Here is a 25250-nt window from a genome sequence, read left to right as displayed (position 1 = left end):
GAAAAGCTTAATTTTGGGCATAGCTGCTATTGGTGACATAATTCCATTAGAGGTAGGTATTATATGGGCCAGAGAATCGATAAAAAAGCCAAAGAGTATAGGGGACAGTGGACACCCCTGTCTAGTGCCTCTTCTAATCTGAATTGTGCCTCTGACCTTTGAATTAATAAAAATTCTGGCATGAGCACCCTGATACAACTGCCTTGTCATTGATGTAAATTGTGACTGGAAGCCAAATCTGGTTAGGTTGAATAACAAGGCTCCCCAGTTGACTAGATCGAAGGCTTTCTCTGCATCTAGCATTATCATTACCGCAGGGATTATATTGACAGAGAAATACTTGATTGCCTGTATTAAACAATTTGTATTGGATGTCATCAGTCTGCTAGCTACAAAACCGTTCTGGCCTTTATGTATTAATTGTTGCGCAACTGGTGTGATTCTGATAGCCCAGACCTTTGTTAAAATTTTATAATCTGCATTCGGCAGACTGATTGGGCGATATGCATCTGGTTTCAATGGATTGTTATCTACGATGGATGCAACATGTATGAAAGCGTTCACTGATCTGAAAGAAAGTTTGTCAAGCTCCAGCTTTTGGTATGCCTGATTACACAAAGAGTTTCCTGTTGTTTTGTCATGAACATGATGCATGTTCTTTGTCTGTTTTGACTCAGACACATGTTAGTGTCAATTGTCCAGTAGCATATTTTTCAGCTTCTTTGGACCCGGTCACAGCAGCTTTACCAGGATGCTTGCGGTCTGTTGCAGCAGTTGAGCAGAGTATCGCTCAGAGTGAGGGTATAGTAATGGGATATCCCCTTACTGTAATGGTCCATCATTCAATAGAAATCCTGTCGACTCGTTCAAAGACTCAGTATCTGACCAGTTCTAGACTGACCATATATGAGACCGCAATCTTGGGATCTCCAAACATGATGATAAAGAGACGTACAGTGCTTAACCCAGCAACTCTACTTCAGATTGAAAATGTTGGTTCAGATAAATTAGATGATACTGAATATGATTGTTTGGAAATTACAGAGTTATGCACAAAACCTAGAGCAACATTAGAGACACTCACCTGCAATCAAATTATTTTTGTTGATGGTTCCTGCTTAAGAGATAATGTGGGCACTTTGAGAGCAGTATGCTATCACTGGCATACTAGAAGTTTCATGGCTTCGGGGAGTGTTTTATGCACAAGTAGCAGAATTGGTAGCTCTTACTAGAGCATGCCAAATTACCAGTCAGATGAAAGTGACGCTATACATAGATAGTCAGTATGGATTCAGCATTGTGTATGACTATGGCCAGATATGATCACAGAGCGGTTTCCTAACTTCTTCTGGTTCACCAGTAAGAAATGGTGAGAAAATTCATGAGTTGTTGCAAGCTGTTCAAAAGCCAGACACAATTGCTGTGGTGAAATGCAGTGCACATAAGAGATCACAAGATTACGTGTCATTGGGAAATGCATATGCAGATCAGGTTGCAAAGTTGTGTGCTCTGAATGGCATATCTTTCAAAGGAAATTGGGAATTGTTACCTGAAAATGTGTATATGAATTTCACTATGCAAATTACTGATCCTTTGGAAGAGCTAAAGGCTCTACAAGACAATGGGGGTCATTACAACATTGGCAGTAAAAGCCGCTTACCGCGGTGCAGAAGACCACCAACACACCGCCGCGGCCACGGAATTCCGCCACAGCTATTATGACCGACAGCTCGGAATCCGCCAAAATCTAGACACCCACACAAGTCTGCCACACCAAAGGTCAGTGACAAACTGGCGATAACAAAACCTCCACCGTCACGCCAACAGGAATACGCCCACACTATCACGACCCACGAATCCACGCAGCGGTCTTTCAACTGCGGTATTCCATTGGCAGTACACACCGCTGCACTCAAAATACACACACATTTACAAAACACTACCACATTGGACAATTCGAAATACACACACCTGATACACATACACACACCACTCCCACACATCCAATACAATATTAAACACCCACCCACATCACCCACAAACCCCTACGACAACAATTGCGACAGAAGGCTGAAGAGAGACACCACCAGAAACAACACTAGCATCCACAGGCACTCAACACCATCACTCACACAACATCCACGCACCTCACACAACACACCTCTAAATATCACCCCACACATCACAACACACACTACCCCACACATCACCCACACCACCCCATGGCACCGCAAAGACACCCCAGGTTTTCTGAGAAGGAGCTCAGGGTCATGGTGGAGGAAATCATCCTGGTAGAGCCACAGCTATTCGGATCACAGGTGCAGCACACCTCCATAGCTAGGAAGATGGAGCTATGGCAAAGAATCTTGGACAGGGTCAACGCAGTGGGACAGCACCCAAGAACTAGGGATGACATCAGGAAGAGGTGGAACGACCTACGGGGGAAGGTGCGTTCCGTGGTCTCAAGACACCAGATTGCGGTTCGGAGGACTGGCGGCAGACCCCCACCTCCTCCCCCAGAACTAACAACATGGGAGGAGCAGGTCTTGGCTATACTGCATCCTGAGGGCCTTGCAGGAGTAGCTGGAGGAATGGACTCTGGTAAGTCAAACCTTTAACTACCATATCCCCCACCCTTCCTGCATGCTATCACATACCCCCACCCTCGCCCTCACCCCCATCACTCCAACTCCTCACACATGTCCCACTATCACAAACCACACATCCTAAATCCAAGCCCTGCACGCAACACCAAAGCATGGACACCCATCACCAAAGCCTGTCCACTGCACATACCCATACACCCCCCTAAACCATTATCACAGAAGGTCCCACACAAGAATGGAAGCACTGGGGTACAGGGTGACCCACCCATTGCACACCATGGCACACACAGATGCAATAATCATGCCTCTACACCCCTGCAGGACCCCTACCCAACGTCACCGGACAGGAGGGTCCAGACATGTCCACTCCACCCATAGAAGAGGCCTACAGTTATGACAGCAGCTCTGTCCAACTGGATCTAGATGACCAGCCCGGCCCATCTGGGACCTCAGGACAGTCGGTTCCCCTCACACTGGCACAGGCCACTACAGAGCTTCCCCCCTCTGGAAACACCAGCACAGCACCTACCCAGCGGGCCCATACCTCTGTCCCCAGGACACATCAAGCAGCAGTGTGTCCACCACTACAGGGAACCCAGGCTAACCCACCACCCCAACAACACCAGGGACCTGGGGGCAGTGGTAGTGGGCACACAGTTCAGGGGACAGAGGCCCAGAACACAGGGGAACAGGGAGGGCTGCTGTGTGACAGGGGGAGGACAGGCCCAGGGAACCCACTCTCCACGAGGCCCTCTCCAACATCATGGGAGCCTACCACCATTCCCAGGAGACGATGTCAATGGTACTGGCCAAGTTTCAGGAGAACCAGCGGCTGCAGGAGGAACAGTATTTGGGGTTCAGAGAGGAACATCAATTCCACCCTGGGCACCATTGTAGGGGTGCTGAAGGAACTCGTCAACACCAGGAGGGACACTGTGGCACAACAAGGGGCCCCTGACACTAGCCTGGACGATGAACTGCCCACCACCTCCGCCGGCACTAGTGGACAGGAGGCACCGCCACAGGACCACGACACCAGCACCCCACCCCCTGCAGATGGAGAACCACCCCGCATACAGTCCCTGAGATCCAGGACAAAGACAGAGAACAATGCCAAGACCCCGCCAAGAAATGAGACCACCCTGATTGTCATCCTTCTGTCCCACTTTGTCACCCTGTCCATCCTTAAACTGCCCTATCTCCACTTCCTATGCCCCTTTGGACAATGCACCTGTAAGACTAATAGACTGGACTCTGCCATGGACATTCCTCCACCATCACCCCTGACCATTTTACAACCCCCTCCACTATTTAGCACCCTTAAATCACAACACAATCTGGAGTCAGTCTGTGCTTTCGAAAATGTGTATTTGCAATAACTGTGAAAAAATGCTATATCCAATGTTATGTCAACATACCTATGTCACACAGCTCTAGTCCATGCGGAAACAACGCAGAGGTCACACAGTGGGACCCACATCTGTGAAATCGAAAGGGAAAGTGACAACTCAGTGTCCATACACTGGGTGAAAATGACAGACAGATGAGAGGTAGAAGAATTAAATCAGATGTAGCAGGCAGTGTTGTCTTCTTACCTGTGTCTCACTGGAAGTATTGCTGGATCACTGTGTTCCTGTTGTCTATGTCTTCTTCTTCTGCTTCCTCGTCTTCACTGTCCACAGGCTCCACAGCTGCCACAACACCTCCATCTGGACCATCCTCCTGCAGAAAAGGCACCTGTCGTCGCAAAGCCAAGTTGTGAAGCATACAGCAGGCCACGAAGATCTGGCACACCTTCTTTGGTGAGTAGAATAGGGAACCACCTGTCATATGGAGGCACTGGAACCTGGCCTTCAGGAGGCCGAAGGTCCTCTCTATAATCCTCCTAGTTCACCCCTGGGCCTCATTGTAGCGTTCCTCTGCCCTTGTCCTGGGATTCCTCACTGGGGTCAGTAGCCATGACAGGTTGGGGTAACCAGAGTCACCTGCAAATGGTGAGGGACAACTGTAAGACACACACTAACTCATAGGAACATCCCCAGACCCAGACACCTAGTCACACTGTATTGGGTCCATGTCCACACACGGTGCCTCTGGAGTTGATCCATCACATAAGGGATGCTGCTATTCCGCAGAATGTAAGTGTGACGGGCTGAGAGTGACCCACCCGCACAGGAACCAGACTTGTGCTGTCTCTGCCCCATCTAACCCCAACCTTCCTGTCTTCCTTCCCCGTGATTGGCTGGTTCAACTCCGCTCGCGGGAAGACGGGAGGACAAAAGTAGCAGCGCCAGCACCTGAGTCGTCGATAGTAGGAGGTGGAGAAGAAGACCTGAAGGACGCCCACAACACACGAGAAGAAGATGACCAGAAGGAAGCAGAAAGCACGCGAGGAGGAGAAGAAGACGATCAGGCTGACATGGAGGGTGAGGGAAACCGGTGGCCTGACGCGAGGAATCGAACATCACGACGGCATCCAACAAGAACACCGGAAGCCTCAGCATCGAGAAACCCCGGGGAAGCGAAGCGCTCTTTCCCGCCACGCTTTGGGAGAAGCATGGCTCTACCAGGTGCGTGGGACCTGTGGAGTAGAGGAAGCGGGAGGGCGACAAAGGGGAAGAAAAAGGGGGGGGAGGAAAAGGAGGAGTGGGGTTGGACTGGGCACCAATGCACAAACAACTATATAGCACATAGACACGTGGTAGCGTACAAAAACAGAGCACGGAGAAGTTTAAACTACATAGTACAAGACAGAAGGATTGTGGGTTAACGCAGAAAAGAGACAATAGAAATAATACAGGAAGAAGAGGCATCCTAGAAAGAAAGAAACAAGAAGAGCTGGAAACAGAGGCAGATATGGCAGAGCAACCCGAATACAACAGGCAAAGAAAAGGGAGAAGAGGAGGCAGTTCAGGAGAAACGAAGGAGAGAAAACAGAGGGTGGAAAACGAAAGGAAAGAAAGACAAGAAAAGGCAGGGGAAGAGGTAGACGAAAGGAACGTAACCCAAAAGTACTTACCAGCGTATCTTTCTGTCTCTCCACATGCGTTTTCCCGGGGAACCTGTGAGACGAAGGAAGCCAAAGAGAAGACTGAGAAGAGCAGTCCAAAGAATAACTCCGTAAAGACTAGAGGAAAGAAGACAGTAACAGAACCAGAGCTCAGTAGAAGAGAACAGAGAGAGAGACTGTACCCTAAAAAGCTATCTGAAAATAAAACTACACAACTCACCGACAACCGACTCCCTAGTATTCACTATACGCCGAGTACGTCACAAGTGGTGTCAGAAGTGGGATTTGAAGGACCACCATGGAAGAAAAGACAACCTTGGCCGATGTGATAGCCCAGCTGGCCGAAGGGCAGCGGCATCTCCAACTGGTATGGGAGCAACAGATGAAAGAAGCAAAAGAAGAACGTGAGGCGTTACAGACAGCCCTGAAGAGCCAGGCGACAATTATGGCCAACAACCAGTTAGTACATGAGACGGCCCTTGGCAAACTTACCGATACAATCGCCCATACGAAAGTACACCCCAATGTGCCAAGTAGTGTACTACAGCCTTACCAAGAACCAGAGGGCCCGACGCTTTCTTCACAAACTTTGAAAGGGTTGCTAGTACGGCCAATTGGCCTGAGGAAAAGTGGGGACAATACATAGCCCCCCTTCTCACCAGCCATCTGCAGACTACTTACCAGGCTATCAATCCAGGCGGCACCTTGCCCTATAAAGAACTAAAAAAAAACATCCTGGAAAGGGTTGGATTGGATGTCGAAAACTTCCGCACACGGTTCCGCCAAGTAAAGTGGCAACATCAGGAAAACCTCCGAACCTTGTATTACCGAGTCCAGCATGCTGCAGGACGATGGTTACATCCCACAGAAAAAACCCGGGAGGAAATGTTTGATATCATAGTCCGGGAACAGTACCTAGAGGCCTTGCCCTCCACAACACGTAACTGGGTCCGGCAACATCCAGGGCTAACTAACGAAACAGCTGTCGATCTTGCTTGCGCATATCATAGAGGCCCGGACTTCCGGGCTACAGCCAGCAGACCACCACCTCTTCCTACGGTACGACCCCCCTCCACCAAGAATATCACCCATAGACCAACCCCAATACATGGCCCAGAATGGTCCCCGTCGGCCGATGTAGCAATGCCCAGCCATCCAAATATAGGTCCCCAGTGCTATCACTGTTCAGAATGGGGCCACATTGCCAGAAATTGCCCACACAGGAAGGAGACCGAGGAGCCCATGGAAATTGGTTTGACGAGAGGGAGAGTTCTTTGGTCAGGAGGGGAGAAACCCAAGTACACCCTCTCTGTAGTTGTTAATGGGGTGAAAAGAACTGCGCTAATAGACTCAGGATGCAGCCAGAGTGTAATACGGCAACCTCTAGTATTACCCGGGCAGGAAGATCCACACACCCAGGTCTTAATCGCCTGTGTGCATGGTGACCAGAGGTATTATCCAGTGGCCGACATGCAGTTGAACTGGAGAAATAAAACTGAGACACTAAGAGTGGGGGTACTCTCCCCACTAGGCGAAGACATAATCCTTGGAACTGATTATGGAGACTTTCCCGCTCTCCTAGAGAAAGCAGGACGTGAACAAGCCTTGAAGTCCTGGTGGGAGGAGGTACCTATAGGATTTGATACGGACGATCAAAAACCCACTCGAGCAATCCTAAGTAAAAAGCAGAAACGGGGACAGCAACAGTGGTATGCCCAGAAAACATTAAAGGAGAACATACCAGGAAAAGACAGTAGAGTGTACACTATGGCCGGCGAATTTCGGCAGAAGCAACACGAGGATCCCTCTTTGAAACATGCATGGGAAAAAGCACTATCTCCCGAACAACAGGGGGTAGGTCCTACGTTTCTAATCCGTAATAACTTATTATATAGAAAACCCTCAACAACGGGAGGAAAATCAGAACAATTGGTTGTCCCTAAGAGTCACAGACAACAAGTGTTGCACCTAGCCCACGGAGGCAATGGAGAAGGGCACCTAGGTCGAGAAAAGACATAGGAAGCGGTGCTCAGACGTTTCTATTGGCCTGGGGTGTTCAGGGAGATCCGTAAGCACTGTGCGGAATGTCCCAAATGTCAACTGTATAATCCCTCTCCGCATAAACCCGTTCCACTCCAACCACTTCCGATAATTGATACCCCATTTTCCAGGGTTGGAATGGATATCATAGGGCCTCTCACTCCCTCAGTAAGGGGTCGGCAATACGTGTTAGTATTGGTGGATTACGCTACCCGGTACCCGGAAGCAATACCCATACCTAGCATGCACACCAAAGCCATTGCCCAGGCAATGATCAAGTTTTTTTTCCAGGGTAGGATTCCCGAACGAAATCCTCACAGACCAGGGGATCCCTTTATGTCAAGACTCATGTCCGAAGTGAGTCACTTACTCGGGGTGAAACAAATCAGAACCTTTGTTTATCACCCCCAAACGGACGGCCTAGTAGAAAGATACAATAGGACCATTAAGTCTCTCCTTAGAAAAAGCATTTCGGAAGCTGGCAGGGATTGGGAAAAGAAATTACCTCTTGCATTATACGCAATTCTTACCCACGTCCAATCCTCCCTGGGACATAGCCCTTTCGAAATACTATTCGGGAGACAACCCCGAACCCTGCTAGACATGTTGGCCAAACAATGGGAAACCACAGAGGAAGAAATAAAAGATTTCTTATCCTATACTCGAGACTTGCGTGACAATCTGCATACAGTATGGGAGGAAGCCCACACAGCATTACGAGAAGCGCAGGTGAAACAGAAGCAGGTATACGACACTAGAAGTGCGGTTCGCAACCTGACTGTAGGCGACAAAGCCCTGGTTCTCCTTCCCAGTAGTGACAATAAATTGTTAGCTCGTTGGCAGGGACCATTTGACGTAATTGCACAACTTAACCCCACCACTTATAAGTTAGCCATTCCCCAAGGAAGTGGACGAGAGCAGGTTTACCATATTAATCTCTTTAAAAAATGGCAAGAACCCTCCGACGAACAACCTGTCCGGTACATTACACACGATCCTGTAGGAGAAATCCCATATCCCTCTCTCTCTACTCCCACCCGTCAGGATACACCCCAACCATGGTTAAATCACACATTACCCGAGACCTATTGTCTTCAACTTACCCGACTAATAACTAGTCACCAAGCAGTCTTTTCTGAGGTCCCTGGCAGAACCGATTTGGTGCAACATCCCATCCGGCTCAAGGTGGACAAGGTATCCATACAAAGACCCTATTGTATTCCGGAAGCAAAAAAATCTATCATAGAACAAGAAGTCCAATCCATGCTGGCGGCTGGTATCATTGAGCCATCCACCAATCCCTTGTGCTCACCGGTGGTTTTAGTTCCCAAGCCGGATGGGAGTACCCAATTTCGTGTGGACTATAGACAGGTTAACGAACTCTCTCATTTTGACGCATACCTCATGCCTCGTATTGACGAGCTCATTGAACGGTTGGGCCAGGCCAGATATCTATCCACTCTGGACCTCACAGAGGGGTACTGGCAGATACCCATGAGACCAGAGGACAAAGAGAAAACAGCTTTTTCTACCCCTTCGGGACTTTACCAATTTACGGTACTACCCTTTGGCCTTCATGGGGCACCGGCCACTTTCCAGAGACTCATGGACACAATACTACGACCTCATCATCAATATGCCGCAGCATATCTTGATGATATTGTCATATATAGTGGAACATGGAGTGACCACATGACACATTTAGACAACATTCTGCAAGCCTTACGAACAGCTCAGTTGACAGCAAATCCGGAGAAATGTTGCTTAGGACAAACCAGTATCAAATATTTGGGTTATGTGGTGGGGGGAGGTCAAGTCAGCCCACAAATTGTGAAAATAGAAGCCATTCAAAACATACCTGTACAAATTCCATGATGACGGAAAGAATATAATCCTTTATTTGGATAATTTCCAGCTTAAAGTAACATCGTAACAAACCCCCAGCAAAAGCTCCTCACTCTACCGTTCCCAGCTCCTTCTCTCCTCATTCTAGAATCCCACTCACCATTAATTCCAATTCCATCCTCTGGGATCATTACTACACCATCTTCCCCCCATACATCATAATAACAAGTGAACATAAATAATTCTAATAAACAATTATTTAAACATGTACTATTTACAAGTTACATCAATATGAAATATATTCAATAACAGGAAGTACATTCAATAACTGCATAGTATGCCTACTCAACTTTGCACAAATTTCCTATACTCCATTCTCTCCCATCATCCAACCTAACTACAGATTTAAATGTTTTCACAACCTTCCGTGGTTCACAAAATGTACTTTCCCCCTTCTTTATCACACCATGTTTCCTTACTCTCACCCAATCACCTACCTCTAGTCCCATGTCTTTCACTTTTCTTCTCGTATCATAGTTCAACTTGTTACGTTCTTGACAACCCATCACTCTCACCCTCATTCTTTCACGATCCACCCACACTTGTTTCTTTTCACGCAACCACCAAGGAGACTCTTTCGTCGCTGGTTCTCTCCCTTTGAGAGCAACAAATGGTGCTACCCCCGTTACGGAATTCGGTGTCACTCTATGTGCCCACATCATCTTATTCAGCTCTTCCCTCTATTCCAGTCCATTAGCTAAAGATAATTTAATATTTTCCATGACAATTCGATTAATTCTTTCTACTAAACCTTTAGCTTGCGGTCAAAATAAGGCAACCTTCTCATGTTTGATTCCCAGTCCAGTGAGGAACTCTGTCATTCTCTCAGACACCAATTGCACCCCATTGTCAGTAACTAAAACTTTGGGTGCACCCTCCTCCAAAAATATATTCCTAAGGAATTTGATAACATTGTTAGTCGTAATATGTTCCATGCTCTTAACTACAAACCATTTACTGTGGTAATCCACCAAGACTACTAAGAAACGATTCCTTCTTCCAAGTTTATCCACAGGACCAATAAAATCCAAAGCTAATTTCTCCCATGGTCTCTCAGGGAATTGCACACACCCCATAGGTGGCTGTCTGACAATTCTAGATTTGTCACTATTTACACACGCTGCACATTCACTCACAACTCGCTCCACATCTTTGTCCATCCCGGGCCACCAATACGAATGTCTTAGCCTTCTCTTTGTCAAACTTCACCCTAAATGACCCTGATGAACAATTTTTATCAACCTCATCCTTAGCTTCACAGGTGGTATCACTTTCCCACGTCTAAATACCTTTTGACCGTGCACACTTAGTTCATCTTTTACCCCTAAATATTGTTTCAAATCCTGCACATCACTTCCTACGTGACCAGAACCACTTATACATTTCTTTAGCTCCTCATACTCCTTATCATCAATCATGGCGTCCTCCCACTCTTCTTGCTTTAAGGTAAGTTCATCATCTATCAAAAATGTTTCTACTTCCATCTCATTCAATACTGAAGCTTCCTCAGGATGTTCATCAATCGGCATGTGTGACAAGCAATCTGCCACAACATTTTTTTACCCCTCACAAATTCCACAACAAAATTGTAATCGATGATATTAATTAACCACCTCGAAATTCTGGGTGTCATACTTCCTTCCAAACCTCGACCACTCTTGAAAACCTGAAGTAGAGGTTTATGATCCGTGCAAAGCACAAAAGGCAGTCCCCACAAATAAAATCTATAATGATTAATACCCCAACCACAAGCTAGCGCCTTCTTCTCAATGGCAGAGTACGACCATTCTGCTCCTTGTAACCTGTGGGACGCAAACCCAATGACTCTTTCTTCTTTGTCTACTACCTGTATGAGAACTGCACCCAACCCTACACCACTGGCATCTGTCATTAAAATTGTTTTCTTATTCACATCAAAATATCCAAGGGTAGGCGCAGAAGCAATTGAATTCTTAATCTTCTTAAAAGCTAATTCACATTCTGCTCCCCACTCAAACATTGCTCCCTTCTTTAATAACAATCTCATCTGTTCTACAACTCCAGCAAAATCATGCACAAATTTAGAATAATATTCGGCCAACCCCAGAAACGATTTAAGTTGATCCTTGTTACCTGGTTTCGAAGCTTCGCTAATCGCCCTCACAATACTTTTTTTAGGCATTATACCTTCTGCAGACACCACATGACCTAAATAGTTCACACTACTCTTCCTCAACTGGTATTTTTCTTTTCTCACAGTCAATCCATGATTCTCAATTCTTTCCAACACTTTCACAATCAATTCATCATGCTCTTCCATAGATCTCCCAACTATGATAATGTCGTCTTGGAAGCACAATACATCCTTCATCCCCTCAAAAATATTATGCATAATACGTTGAAATACAGCAGATGCGGATGCTAACCCAAACGTCATTCTACAGTAACGATAGGCACCTAAAGGTGTTACAAAAGAAGTCAACGGCGTGAATCTGGATGTAGATTAACTTGATGGTAAGCTGCCGACATGTCAAGAATGCTAAATACTTTGCCACCTCCCATCATACTTAACATTTCCGTGATGTTGGGCAAAGGTTGTCTATCCACCCAAATGTTCTTATTCAGGTCCCTCAAGTCTATACATAAACGAATCTTGTTTCCATCCTTGGGTGCTACAACAATCGGTGCCAACCATTCCGACGACTCTATTGGTTCAATTATTTTCTCCTGCAATAATCTATCAATTGAAGAGGTTCTCTCATCATATACGGTATTGATCTTACTTTGTGAACAACTGGAACAGCGTTTTTTTAAAAGATTATCCGGTGTGTGAACTTTCTCAATTTTCCAAGTTTTTCAGTAAAAACTTTTGGAAACCTTTCTATTAATTTTTCTCTCCATTCTTCTGCAGATCCTTGAGTTCCCATATACTCAACATTTGAATCTTCCACAACTATGACTGGTTCAGTTGCGTTTGGATTGAGAATTATATTTAAATCCTTCTGATGCCTCCATCCTAATAAATTTGATCCTTCATGAGTCACATATACCTTCCCATATACACCATTCTCTCTGAAGATAATGTCCATCCATTTCATTCCTACAATATCGATTCTTTTACCACCATAACCTACTGCTTTCACATCTGCAGTCTGTAAATCTTCAAACTTTTCTCTCAAGATTCCCTCATAAACATCTTTAGATATTAAGGTATACAAACTCCCTGAATCAACTAGCATCCTTACAATCTTAGTTTTCAGTGTTACATCACAATGAGGTCTTTTCAATTCACATTGGCTTTCACGCTTTAGATTCACACAGGACTCTGATTCTACATCACAGTAGTTGTTATCTGACATACTATTGATAGTTAGAACTAGCTCTTCTTCATGTTCCCTTTGTATGTTATCTATTGACTTAACACTTTTATTCCAGACTTTTCCTTTTGACCTACACACTTTGGCCAAATGGCCACGCTTTCCACATGTTCTACATGTCAAGGTGCGCGCAGAACATACAGGACTTGAAGCAATGTGTCCCGGACATCGTCACCTATAGCACAATATATTAAAATTCTTCTTTTCCCCCATGTTACTCGCAGTACCCTTTTCATGTTTTATTGTTTTAAGTTGTTCTACTTCTACCGTGCTCTCTTTAACTGATTCTCTCATGTGTACTTTAGATTCAATCCCCTTTATCCAAGCTTCAGTATGCTCCATACTCTTTGCTATTTGTATTGACTCCTCTAACGAAGGGTCAATGGATCGCAGTTTCTTTTTCACCTTTTTATTATTAGTGCATCGCACTATTTGGTCACGAATGAGAGAATCAGTCAAATCCTGAAAATTACATGTTACTGCCAACCCTCTTAGTGCAGCCACATAAGTCATCACATCTTCATCTAAACCTTGGACACGCGAAAAAAACTTATTTCGTTCAAACACAACATTAATTTTTGGTGTAAAGTGTTTTTCCAACATTTGTAAAGACATATCATAAAGATTCATAGGTTTTACTTCGCCAATGCCCAAGGATACTTCTGGCAAGTCGTCATATATCCTCCTGCCTTCAGTTCCTAAATGATGCAATAAGATTGCCTGTTTCCCAAGAGGACTATATTTGTCACCTCCAATTGCCAATAGATAAGTAGTAAAAATGTTTTTTCACCTCTTCCATGGAATGGATGGTTCGCCTGGTACTGGTAAGAAACATGGTGGAGCAGAAATACTTTGTTCAGCCATACCTATGAACAAATAAAAATAACAAACTACCAAAATTTACTAAAATAACAATCCAAAATAATTAAATAAAATAACAATCTAAAATAAATAACTACTATTTATCTTAGTACAACTATATCTCTCTTTTTTTTTATAGTCTTTTTTCCTAATGCTTCTCAATAGTCTTTTTCCTCTTTTTTTTAAATTAGATCCTTTAGTCCTTTCTTTTTTATCATGCTGTGTACAAGCTTCAGTCCATCCTTTATTTCCATGCTGTGTCGAAGTCTAGAGATGAAAAGCCACAAGAAGGAAGCACCTGCGCTAGGTAAGGAATATCTCTTCTTTTTACAAATGTCGAGTTAATGTAATCAGTAATTAAGTTTATTTAAAGCGGGCCGCATTCACCTCGCGCGCCGCATCTCATTCATGTTGTGCTGCCACATCTTTTGTCTTTCGGTGTGCCGCGCGCGCTGGACTACAATTCAGAGTCGTGCGCGAGAAACAGCACGCACTGGATCCAGTTTATTTCTGAATTGTGCGCGAGAGACAGCTCGCGCTGTAACCACTTCGATTCCAACAGTCTCTCCTCGCCGTTGGCAGCAAAATTGACAAAACAATTGCGCTAAGTTTGAAACACTTCCTTTTCTCTTTCAAACAATTCAATTAAAAATAGTACGAATTACACGGAAATATTTCTCCGATTTAATTAGTTAAAAAAAAATTAAACGAACAGGGAAACTCCAACAGTTAGAAGCTTATATTAAAAGTTATTTTCTTAATGAATAAGGTAACGGAAATTCACTACTACGTACACTTCTCCAGTAAGCTTCTGTTCCTTTCCTTGGTATGTCGTACAAATACTTCTTAATTCTTCTTCTTCCAGATGGTCGATCAGGGGCTGGGGGTTGTCGGTTCTCCTTGTCCCTCGTCGCCAAAATATGTACAAATTCCACAATGGCAGAAAGAATATAATCCTTTATTTGGATAATTTCCAGCTTAAAGTAACATCGTAACAAACCCCCAGCAAAAGCTCCTCACTCTACCGTTCCCAGCTCCTTCTCTCCTCATTCTAGAATCCCACTCACCATTAATTCCAATTCCATCCTCTGGGATCATTACTACAATACCCTTCCCTAAAAACAAGAAAGACGTTAGAGCCTTCTTAGGATTAATTGGCTATTATCGCCGTTTTATTCCACAATTCTCTACTTTAGCCGAGCCTCTTACTAACCTGTTACAGAAGACCAATCCCAATTCTCTATCCAAACCCACTGCTTTTGAACTTCAAAGCTTTGACAATCTTAAAGCCATACTCACCTCAGGTCCGGTATTATGCTGTCCGAACTTCCTTAAACCTTTTTTTCTACAGACCGACGCCTCCGACGTGGGTCTGGGGGCAGTTCTTCCCTGGAGCAGGATGACGGGACACAACACCCCATTCTATACATCAGTAGAAAACTCCTTCCAAGAGAACGGCACTACCCCACCATTGAGAAAGAGTGCCTAGCGATAAAGTGGGCTATTGAATCACTTAGGTACTACCTGTCTGGCAGGTCCTTTACCTTGGTTACCGACCATGCTCCACTCACCTGGCTTGCACAGCTCAAGGACACGAATTCCTGCATTTTGCGATGGTTCCTTTCCTTACAGCCTTTTTCCTTTCAGGTACTGCATCTTCCCGGTAGCAACATGACCAATGCGGACTTCCTGTCTCGTTACCCGTCATCGGAGCGTCCCGACCAGCCGCTCCCTAGGGGGAGTGTATGTGACGGAGTGAGAGTGACCCCCTGCACAGGAACCGGACTTGTGCTGTCTCTGCCCCATCTAACCCCAACCTTTCTAACTTCCTTCCCTGTGATTGGCTGGTTCCACTCCGGTCGCGGAAAGACAGGAGGACAAAAGTAGCAGCGCCAGCACCTGAGTCGTCGATAGTAGGAGGTGGAGAAGGAGACCTGAAGGACGCCGACAACACACGAGGACGAGAAGAAGACGACCAGAAGGAAGCAGAAAGCACGCGAGGAGGAGAAGAAGACGATCAGGCTGACCTGGAGGGTGAGGGAAACCGGTGGCCTGACGCGAGGAATCGAACATCACGACGGGCATCCAACAGCAACACCGGAAACCTCAGCATCGAGAAACCCCAGGGAAGCAAAGCGCTCTTTCCCGCCACGCTTCAGGAGAAGCGTGGCTCCACCAGTTGAGTGGGACCTGTGGAGTAGAGGAAGCGGGAGGGCGACAAAGGGGAAGACAAAGGGGTGGAGAAAAAGGTGGAGTGGGGTTGGACTGGGCACTAATGCACAAACAACTATATAGCACATAGACACGGGGTAGCGCACAAAAACAGAGCACAGAGAAATTTAAACTACATAGTACAAGACAGAAGGATTGTGGGTTAACGCAGAAAAGAGACAAGAGAAATAATACAGGAAGAAGAGGCGTCCTAGAAAGAAAGAAACAAGAAGAGCTGGAAACAGAGACAGATATAGCAGAGCAAACCGAATACAACAGGCAAAGAAAAGGGAGAAGAGGAGACAGTTCAGGAGAAACGAAGGAGAGAAAACAGAGGGCGGAAAACGAAAGGAAAGAAAGACAAGAAAAGGGAGGGGAAGAGGTAGACGAAAGGAACGTAACCCAAAAGTACTTACCGGTGTATCTTTCTGTCTCTCTACATGTGTTTTCCCGGGGAACCTGTGAGACGAAGGAAGCCAAAGAGAAGACTGAGAAGAGCAGTCCAAAGAATAACTCCGTAAAGACTAGAGGAAAGAAGACAGGAACAGAACCAGAGCTCAGGAGAAGAGAACAGAGAGAGAGACTGTACCCTAAAAAGCTATCTGAAAATAAAACTACACAACTCACCGACATCCGACTCCCTAGTATTCACTATACGGCGAGTACGTCACAGTAAGCGTCATGCACTGAGCCAGGAAACTTAGCATTTACATGGGAGATGTACTGGTCGGCCAAACACACCATCTGCACATTCATAGAATGGTAACTCTTCCGGTTTCTGTACACCTCCTGCGGGGGGACCAAGGCCACATGTGTCCCATCAATGGCACCTATGATGTTGGGGATATGTCCCAGGGCATAGAAGTCACACTTCACTTTAGTCAAATCCTCCACCTGAGGGAAAGCGCATGTGTTTCAGCAGGGCAGACAACACTCTGGACAACACGTTGGAGAACATAGGCTGGGACATCCCTGATGCAATGGCCACTGTTGTTTGAAAAGACCCACTTGCTAGGAAATGGAGTACTGACAGGACCTGCACTAGAGGGGGGATTCCTGTGGGATGGGCGATAGCTGACATCAGGTCTGGCTCCAACTGGGCACATAGTTTCAGGATTGTGGTACGATCAAGTCTGTATGTGACAATTACATGTCGCTCCTCCATTGTCGACAGGTCCACCAGTGGTCTGTACACCGGAGGATGCCGCCATTTCCTCACCTGCCCCAGCGGACGTGCTCTATGGAGGAGAACAGCGAGCAGAGAGTCAACCAACACTGAGGTACGTGAACACAACTTTATAGCAAAATGTTTGAAAATCGATATATGGCTGTATTAGTGTTTAAGCAAGGCCTAGATATGTGTGACGCAGTCAAAATTAATGCCATGTGGCCCCCTGAAATGGCGGCTGCCTGACCTGTAATGTGGGACAAGGGGATATGAGGTAAGTGTGCTGGCATTGTACACCGTCGCGGTAGGCGGTCGAAGACCGCGGCGCAATCCTGCATTGGTTAACATTGGACCCTATGGGTCCCAGGAGCCAATAACGATGTACGCCGGCGGTGACGGTACGCACCGCCGCGGACGTCACCGCCATTTTCCCTCTGTTCAGTCACTTGATACCTGATCTTCGACAGGAGAGGACCTACACTGCAAGTGCTGCTGTGACCTCAGTCTGGAAGAGACAATGGCTCATGTGTCTGGGGAAAGGGCCCCTGCCTTCAGCACGGAGGAGTTGGAGAAACTAGTGGATGGGGTCCTCCCGCAGTACACGCTACTCTACGGTCCTCCAGACAAACTAGTAAGTACACTCTGAGCATGCCGAATGGGCAATGCCTGTGTGGAGTGGTGTTGATGAAAGATTAGGGGGGGGAATGAGGCGTGCATGATACGACGGTGAGTGCATGTGCGTCATGGCAAGGGTAGGGATGCGGGCTAATGACTGTGACGGTGCGGACGGTTATATTTTCTCCTTTTCCCCTGCACGATTCCTATAGGTCAGCGCCTACCAGAAGAAGGATATTTGGCGTGCCATCGCCAAGGAAGTCCGGACCCTGGGGGTCCACCACAGACGGAGCACCTACTGCTGTAAAAGATGGGAGGACATTCGCCGCTGGAGCAAGAAGATGGTGGAGGCCCAGCTGGGGATGGCCTCCCAACGTGGGAGGGGTACCCATAGCACCATAACCCCCCTGATGTTCCTATCCTGGTGGTGGCCTACCCGGAGTTGGATGGGCGCTTGAGGGCATCACAGCAGCCACAAGGGGGTGAGTACACTCTCATTCTGCTGATTCAGCACGCATAGTAGGTGTCTGGGTGGGGGAGGTGGGCTGTGGGTTCCCCTAGGCCAGGGCGAGTGTAGTAGGCAAGGTCACTTCTTAAGGCAGGCCCTGTGGCACCCCACCCCACCTGTGTTCAGAGCCAACTACACCTAGTCAGGCTCCTGTGACTTCCATGTGTGCAGCAATCGGGCATAGGCCTTGTAACCCATGTCCCTGTGATTAATCAGGGAACTCTAAGTGCACGGTGTAGTGCAGGGGGCTTCTGTGTCTGTAGTGTCCGCCAACGGTGGCGGTATTGCATGCACTCAACATGTCTTTCTTCTGTCTCCCCCCCCTTTTGTGGTCTCCCTGTTCTTGTGTGCATTAGCATCATCAGGCGGAGGAGCAGTGCCACCGGAGCAGGAGGGAGCTGCATCCCACATGGCCCTGGAGGGCGACACATCGGGGTCAGAAGCCACCAGTGGGACAGAGGGCGAGGGGAGCTCCACGGCGGGGACAGGAGCTGAGACCAGCGAAACGGACTCCTCCTCTGATGGTAGCTCCCTTGCGGTGGCGGGCCACTCTGTGCCCACCGCATCTACAGGTACAGCCGCCACCCCCCCCTACCAGCACCGCCCTCCCAGCAGCCCCTCAGCTTGTGCCCCGTGCCCGCTCACCCAGGAGGGTGGGCATCTCCTTCGCCCCAGGCACCTCAGGCCCTGCCCCAGTCAGCCCTGCTGCCCTCAGTGAGGAGGCCATTGACCTCCTCAGGTCCCTCACTGTTGGGCAGTCTACCATTTTGAATGCCATCCAGGGTGTAGAGAGGCAGTTGCAACAGACCAATGCATACCTGGAGGGCATTCATTCTGGTCAGGCAGCCCAACAGCAAGCTTTTCAGACTCCCTGTCTCTAGCCTCCCCCTCCAACTTCCTCCACCCAGACCCAAACCCCTGTACCTCAGCCTATCCGAAGCACACCATCAGACCAGCATGCACACACGTCAACACACAAGGGAAGCTCAGGCAAACATAAGCACCACATATCAAACAGGCACTCATGCAAGCATCATACACATGCAGACATACCAACATCCACTGCCTCCACTGTGTCCCCCTCTTCCTCGTCTCCCTCCTCCCTCCCAGTCTCGTCTCCACTCACACCTGCATGCACTACATCTTCAGCCACTACCTCCATCACCAGCCCACCCACCACCACACCCCGCTCATGTGCAGTCACCACCCCACTACCATTCACACATCCCCTGAGTCCTCTCCCAGTGTGTCTGTGAGCCCACCTTCCAAGGTACATAAACGCAGCCACACACCCACCCAATAGCCATCCACCTCACGACCGCCTCCAGCCCATGCACCTTCACCCAAAGCCAGCAAACGTACACCTCCTACAACCACTACCTCTTCCTCCACTCCCAAACCCCCTCCATCTACCCGTCCCAGTGTGTCCCAAAAACTTTTCCTGTCCAACCTTGACCTCTTCCCCTCACCTCCCTCACCCCTTCAGTCTCCTAGGGCCCGCCTTTCCAGGTCCCAACCCAGCACCTCAGCCACAACATCTGCGGGAACAGTGGTGCCAGTAGTAACTGGCTTCTAGAGTGTGCCAAACAGCAGGGCAGCCGGTGTGCCAAGGAGCCAGACCACAGACAGTCCCCCACCTCAAAAGCACAAAAAGTCGGCCAGTGCCCGGCGGGAGAGAGGCAAAACATCTACCACCAAAGCCTCTCCCAGGAGTACAGTTGGGAGTGGGAAGACAGCTGCGCCACCATCTAAGGTGGGGAAGGTGCACAGAAAAACAGGCAGGTCGGTGAAAACCTTTACGGCGGACAAGACTGCCACCAGCACCGCTGGCAAGGACACCGCCGCCACCACTACCGCTGCCGAGGACATCGCCGCCACAAGCACCGCTGAACAGGACACCGCCAGCACCGCTGCCAAGGACACCGCCGCCACCAGCACCGCTGCCAAGGACACCGCCGCCACAAGCACTGCTGCCAAGGACACCGCCGCCACAAGCACCGCTGAACAGGACACCGCCGCCACAAGCCACAAGCACTGCTGCCAAGGACACCGCCACCACAAGCACCACTGAACAGGACACCGCCGCCATCAGCACCACTGCCAAGGACACCGCCGCCACCAGCACCGCTGAACAGGACACCGCCGCCACCAGCACCGCTGCACCACCACCGCCACCAGCACCGCTGCCAAGGACACCGCCGCCATCAGCACCGCTGAACAGGACACCGCTGCCACCAGCACCGCTGCCAATGACACCGCCGCCACCAGCACCGCTGCCAAGGGCACCGCCGCCACCAGCACTGCAGGCCAATGAGCGTCAAAGCTTCAGACGCTACTGAGGCCTCCACAAGCAGGATGAATCACTCTGGGCACAATGCCCCCTCCAGAACCAGTGGAGATTTACATCCACTACCTCTGTCCTTAGCAGGATGTAGCACTCTGGTCACAAAGCCCCCTCCAGAACCAGGGGAGTAAGGCATCCACTACCTCAGTCCTTGGCAGGATGAAGCACTCTGAGCACAAAGCCCCCTCCAGAACCAGTGGAGTAAGGCATCAACTACCTCAGTCCTTGGCAGGATGAAGCACTCTGGGCACAAATACCCCTCCAGAACCAGTGGAGTAAGGCATCCACTACCTCAGTCCTTGGCAGGATGAAGCACTCTGGGCACAAAGCCCCCTCCAGAACCAGTGGAGTAAGGCATCCACTTGAGAGACTGTGGCTTGGCACTCCCCAGGATGCAGCAGTGGGCAACCCACACACTGGAAAGACTTGTGAGACTGTGGCTTTGCACTCCCCAGGATAAAGCAGTGGGCAGCCCACCCACTAGAAAGACTTGTGAGACTGTGGCTTTGCACTCCCCAGGATGCAGCAGTGGGCAACCCACCCACTGTAAAGACTTGTGAGACTGTGGCTTTGCACTCCCCAGGTTAAAGCAGTGGGCAAACCACCCACTGGAGAGACTTGAGAGACTGTGGCTTTGTACTCCCCAGGATAAAGCAGTGGGCAACCCACCCACTGTAAAGACTTGTGAGACTGTGGCTTTGTACTCCCCAGGATAAAGCAGTGGGCAACCCACCCACTGTAAAGACTTGTGAGACTGTGGCTTTGTACTCCCCAGGATAAAGCAGTGGGCAACCCACCCATTGTAAAGACTTGTGAGACTGTGGCTTTGCACTCCCCAGGATACATCAATGGGCACGGAGCCCCCTTGTGGATCTGGCGTTGTGCACTCATCCGGCTGATGTGCCCCCCCTGCCCTTCCCCCTGAGGTGCCTGTTGTATTTCTATCTGATGCCCCAGCAGTGTTCTCTCCGTTTTGATCGGGTATTGAGTGTAGGCCTCGCCCATGCATTTTGGGCCCTGTGGTCCACGGACTATGATGGTGGAATACCTTGGACTTGTATTCTTGGTGTATATATTTGTTTATAGTGTAAATATATTTATATATATTTTTGATTACTGTATTTTAATAGATTACAAACGTTCGACTCATTTCCTTTTGTCCTTGCATTCTTCCAGGGGGGCGTGGGGGTTGTAAATGTAATGTATCTACATGTACTTGTGTGTGTGTTGTAGTGTGTGAGGGTGGGGGTGGGAGTGTTGCGTGTTGCGTGTGTGTGTCACTCTTTTTTCCCTCCCCTGTGTCGTAGGTGCAGTACTCACCGTGGTCTTCGCCACCGTCTTTGTTGTTCCTGGAAGAGGAGCAGGAAGATAAAGGCTGGGAGTATCTGGAGCTCGGGTTCCATGGCGTCCTGGTTCCTCGTGGGGTGTGTAGAGGTGAGCGTTTTGCCTTCCAAGTCCTGTTTCCCCCATGTTTTTGTTCGCAGTGAATCCGCCCAGGAAAAGGTGGCGGATTGGGGCCTTGTAATACAGTGGGCGTAACCTTGTCTTCCACCTGTCTGTTGCCGGTTACCGCTGCGGTGTTTGTTTGTACCGCCGTGGCGGTCGGAGTGTTAAAGTGGCTGTCTATGTTGGCGATTTCTGCCACGGTCGTGATTCCATGTTTTTTACCGCCGGCCTGTTGGCGGTTTTACCGCCGCTTTAACACCGACCGCCAGGGTTGTAATGACCACCAATGTTTCTAAATAAGAGCGCAAGGATAGGATCACACTTCAATGTGTCCAGAAGGAGGATGATGTCTGGGTGACAGGAGAAGGGAAGGTAGTTTTGCGAACTAGTCTACTGACTCAAATAGCTAGATGCTATCATGGGCAGGCACATATAGGGAGAGATGCAATGGTTCAAAGTTTTAAGCAACACTGGTTTAGTCCAAAGTTTAGACAAGTTGCCGAAGCAGTTTGCCATAAATGCATCGTTTGTCAACAAATGAACTTTGGCAAAGGGACAGGTGGTCAATATGGGGCATATTCGCATGACAGGAGGACCATTTAGCAGAATACAAACGGATTTCATTGAGATGCCTGCATGTGCTGGTTTGAAATATGTGTTGCTGATTTTGTGCATTTTCAGTCACTGGATTGAGGCTTACCCTACAGGAACAAACAATGGACTTAGAGTAGCAAAGTTACTGTTTAGGGAGTTAATTCCACGTTTTTGTTTCCCGGTCTCTTTGGAATCAGATAGAGGAAGCCACTTCAACAATGAAGTGATAAAGTTGCTATGTTCAGCTTTAAACATTGAGCAGAACCCTCATTGTAGTTGCCGCCCGTAAGCACCAGGACTCGTAGAGCAGATGAATGGAACTCTAAAGCCCAGACTGGCAAAGATGTGTGCATCCACGAACTTGAAATGGCCAGACCCTTTGCCGTTGTTCTAATGTCAATGAGAAGTACTTCTGACAAGAAAACAGGATTGTTGCCCCATGAAATCCTCATGGGTAGAGCTAGGAGACTGTCAGCAGTACCTGCAAATGCTCTTACGCATATTACAGTTAACATGGTGTTCGGCTACTGCAAAGGCCTAGCTGATGTGGTTTGATCTTTTTCTCATCAGGTGGAAGCAACCATACTTCAACAATCCTAAGGCAAAGGACACAACCTGAAGGCTGGTGATTGGGTCGTCATTCGTAAGCACGTGAGGAAGTTGTGCTTGGGGCCAAGGTGGAAAGGACCCTACCAGGTGATATTAATCACAACTACAGCCGTGAAGTGTGCAGGGCATGCAAACCGGGTATATGCAAGCCACCCTAGGACAGTCAACAATCCAACAGAGCAAGAAGAAGAGCTGTTGAGATTACCTGCAGCTAAACGTATTCCAGGGCAAGAGAGAGAAAGAGAAGAACTGGAGATGTACCTGGAAACGTTCCAATTGATTTACCAACTCTTGTATCAGACGAAGTGGAGAGTATCCTGGAAGAGGAGGGTGACTCATCTACGAATAAAGTGGTAAAAGAACCGGTCCAAGGAGAACAAGAAAGAGTACCGGTTGAGAGAAACACTGCTCAGAGGAGGGTGTCCTCGGAAGCAGGTGGTCTGACGAACCAGACTGAACAAGTGACTGACACCAGAGGAAAAGGAGTTGAGACAGATCCAAGCCAAGAGGGTTTGACTCCTCCTGAACCAGTTGTGGGAACGTCAAAGGAGAAGAATTTGAGTTCAGTCCTGAAAAGACTATTAACAAGAAGGCCTTTGAAAGGTGACAACTGGCCTGAGAAAAGCTCAGAAACAGGAAAGATAAATATGATTCCACCAATTCAAGAAGAAAATGAATTAACCGAAGGAGAAGATTTCAGTGAAGAAGAAGCTGGTAGTAGTCGAAGAGTGAAAAGAAAAAGAGTTACATATCGAAGATACTCGGGTCCTGAATGGGAGTATGTAGCTACTAATTTATGGCAAGAAGAATTTTTTAATTTTTATTTTGACAGAGACATTCCGAGTTTATATTTGTATATATTGTATATTGTATATTTATATTTGACAAGCTGCTAAACTGATTTGAGAAATTTTTACCGAATTTTGACAAGAAGAATTTGATAGTGTGAATGAACTTTTGAGAAAAAGTAAAAGAGAAAAAAATTAGGAGAGATTGAATGGAAAGTTGAAAGTTGAAGATTTTTGAAATTTTTGTCTTTTGTTTTTGTTTGATTTTTTGCTGCATAGCCATAATTTTGTTTACTTCTACTTTTTTATTCTTTACAGACCATGGGAAATTTGTGTAATCAACACACTTAAAATAGTCGATGTAAGTGTATAGGTATTGGTTTGGCAATTGTTTGTGTAATGGAATGTCTGTTATTGTGAGTGTGATTGTTGTTGAGATGAATGGAGCCAACCGTATAATAGAAACACTCACAACTGCCAGTCCTTCAGAGTCTACTACTACTCCTTCAGCAATAAATAGGTTTAAAATAGATGATAAATATTTACATGGAGAGAAATAACTTTCTTCTAATGTTTTCTATCGCTTATTGCATGAGTATGTTGATGTAATGGATGTGAAAGATTGTTATGTCTGTAAGCAGATTCCAGCCTCTGTTGATGAGGGAGGAAATTACTTATCATAGTTTACGGCTTGTTTATGCTATAAGTTGTAGTCTTTTACTAACACGATTCCATGACCAGCAATATATTCAATACTTCTTTTCAAATTATGGTATAGTATTTTCCTATGTACATATAATTAGATATTTAGGTAGAGTAGCAAAGGAAAATGACATAGTTTTAGTAAGGGGTTTCTTTGAACCTGCATTAACTTTTGAAACTGCATTTGTGCACCGAAACAATCTTACCTGTTTACTTTCACCTGTGGAAAATAAGTTTCTAGATAACACAGAAGATAGGAGAAGAGCAATCAAAGCTAAGAAAGATAAGGGAGTAGTTCACCGAAGGCCTGGGCTTGATCATGCTGACACTGACATCACTAATCAAGGGAGGTTAGCATTAGATGCACAACATGTAGGAAAGCTTTGTATATATAGGCCGCAAAGTTACTTTGATAGAATATATGTGGGTACAAGTGAATGTAGACATGTGTTTTTGTTTCAGAGTAAATTAAATTTTATATTAAATG

The sequence above is a fragment of the Pleurodeles waltl genome, chromosome 2_1 (genome assembly GCF_031143425.1).
Source record: "Pleurodeles waltl isolate 20211129_DDA chromosome 2_1, aPleWal1.hap1.20221129, whole genome shotgun sequence".
Lineage (NCBI taxonomy): Eukaryota > Metazoa > Chordata > Amphibia > Caudata > Salamandridae > Pleurodeles > Pleurodeles waltl.
The sequence above is the reverse complement of the archived record's forward strand: the minus strand, read 5'-3'. Positions refer to the sequence as shown.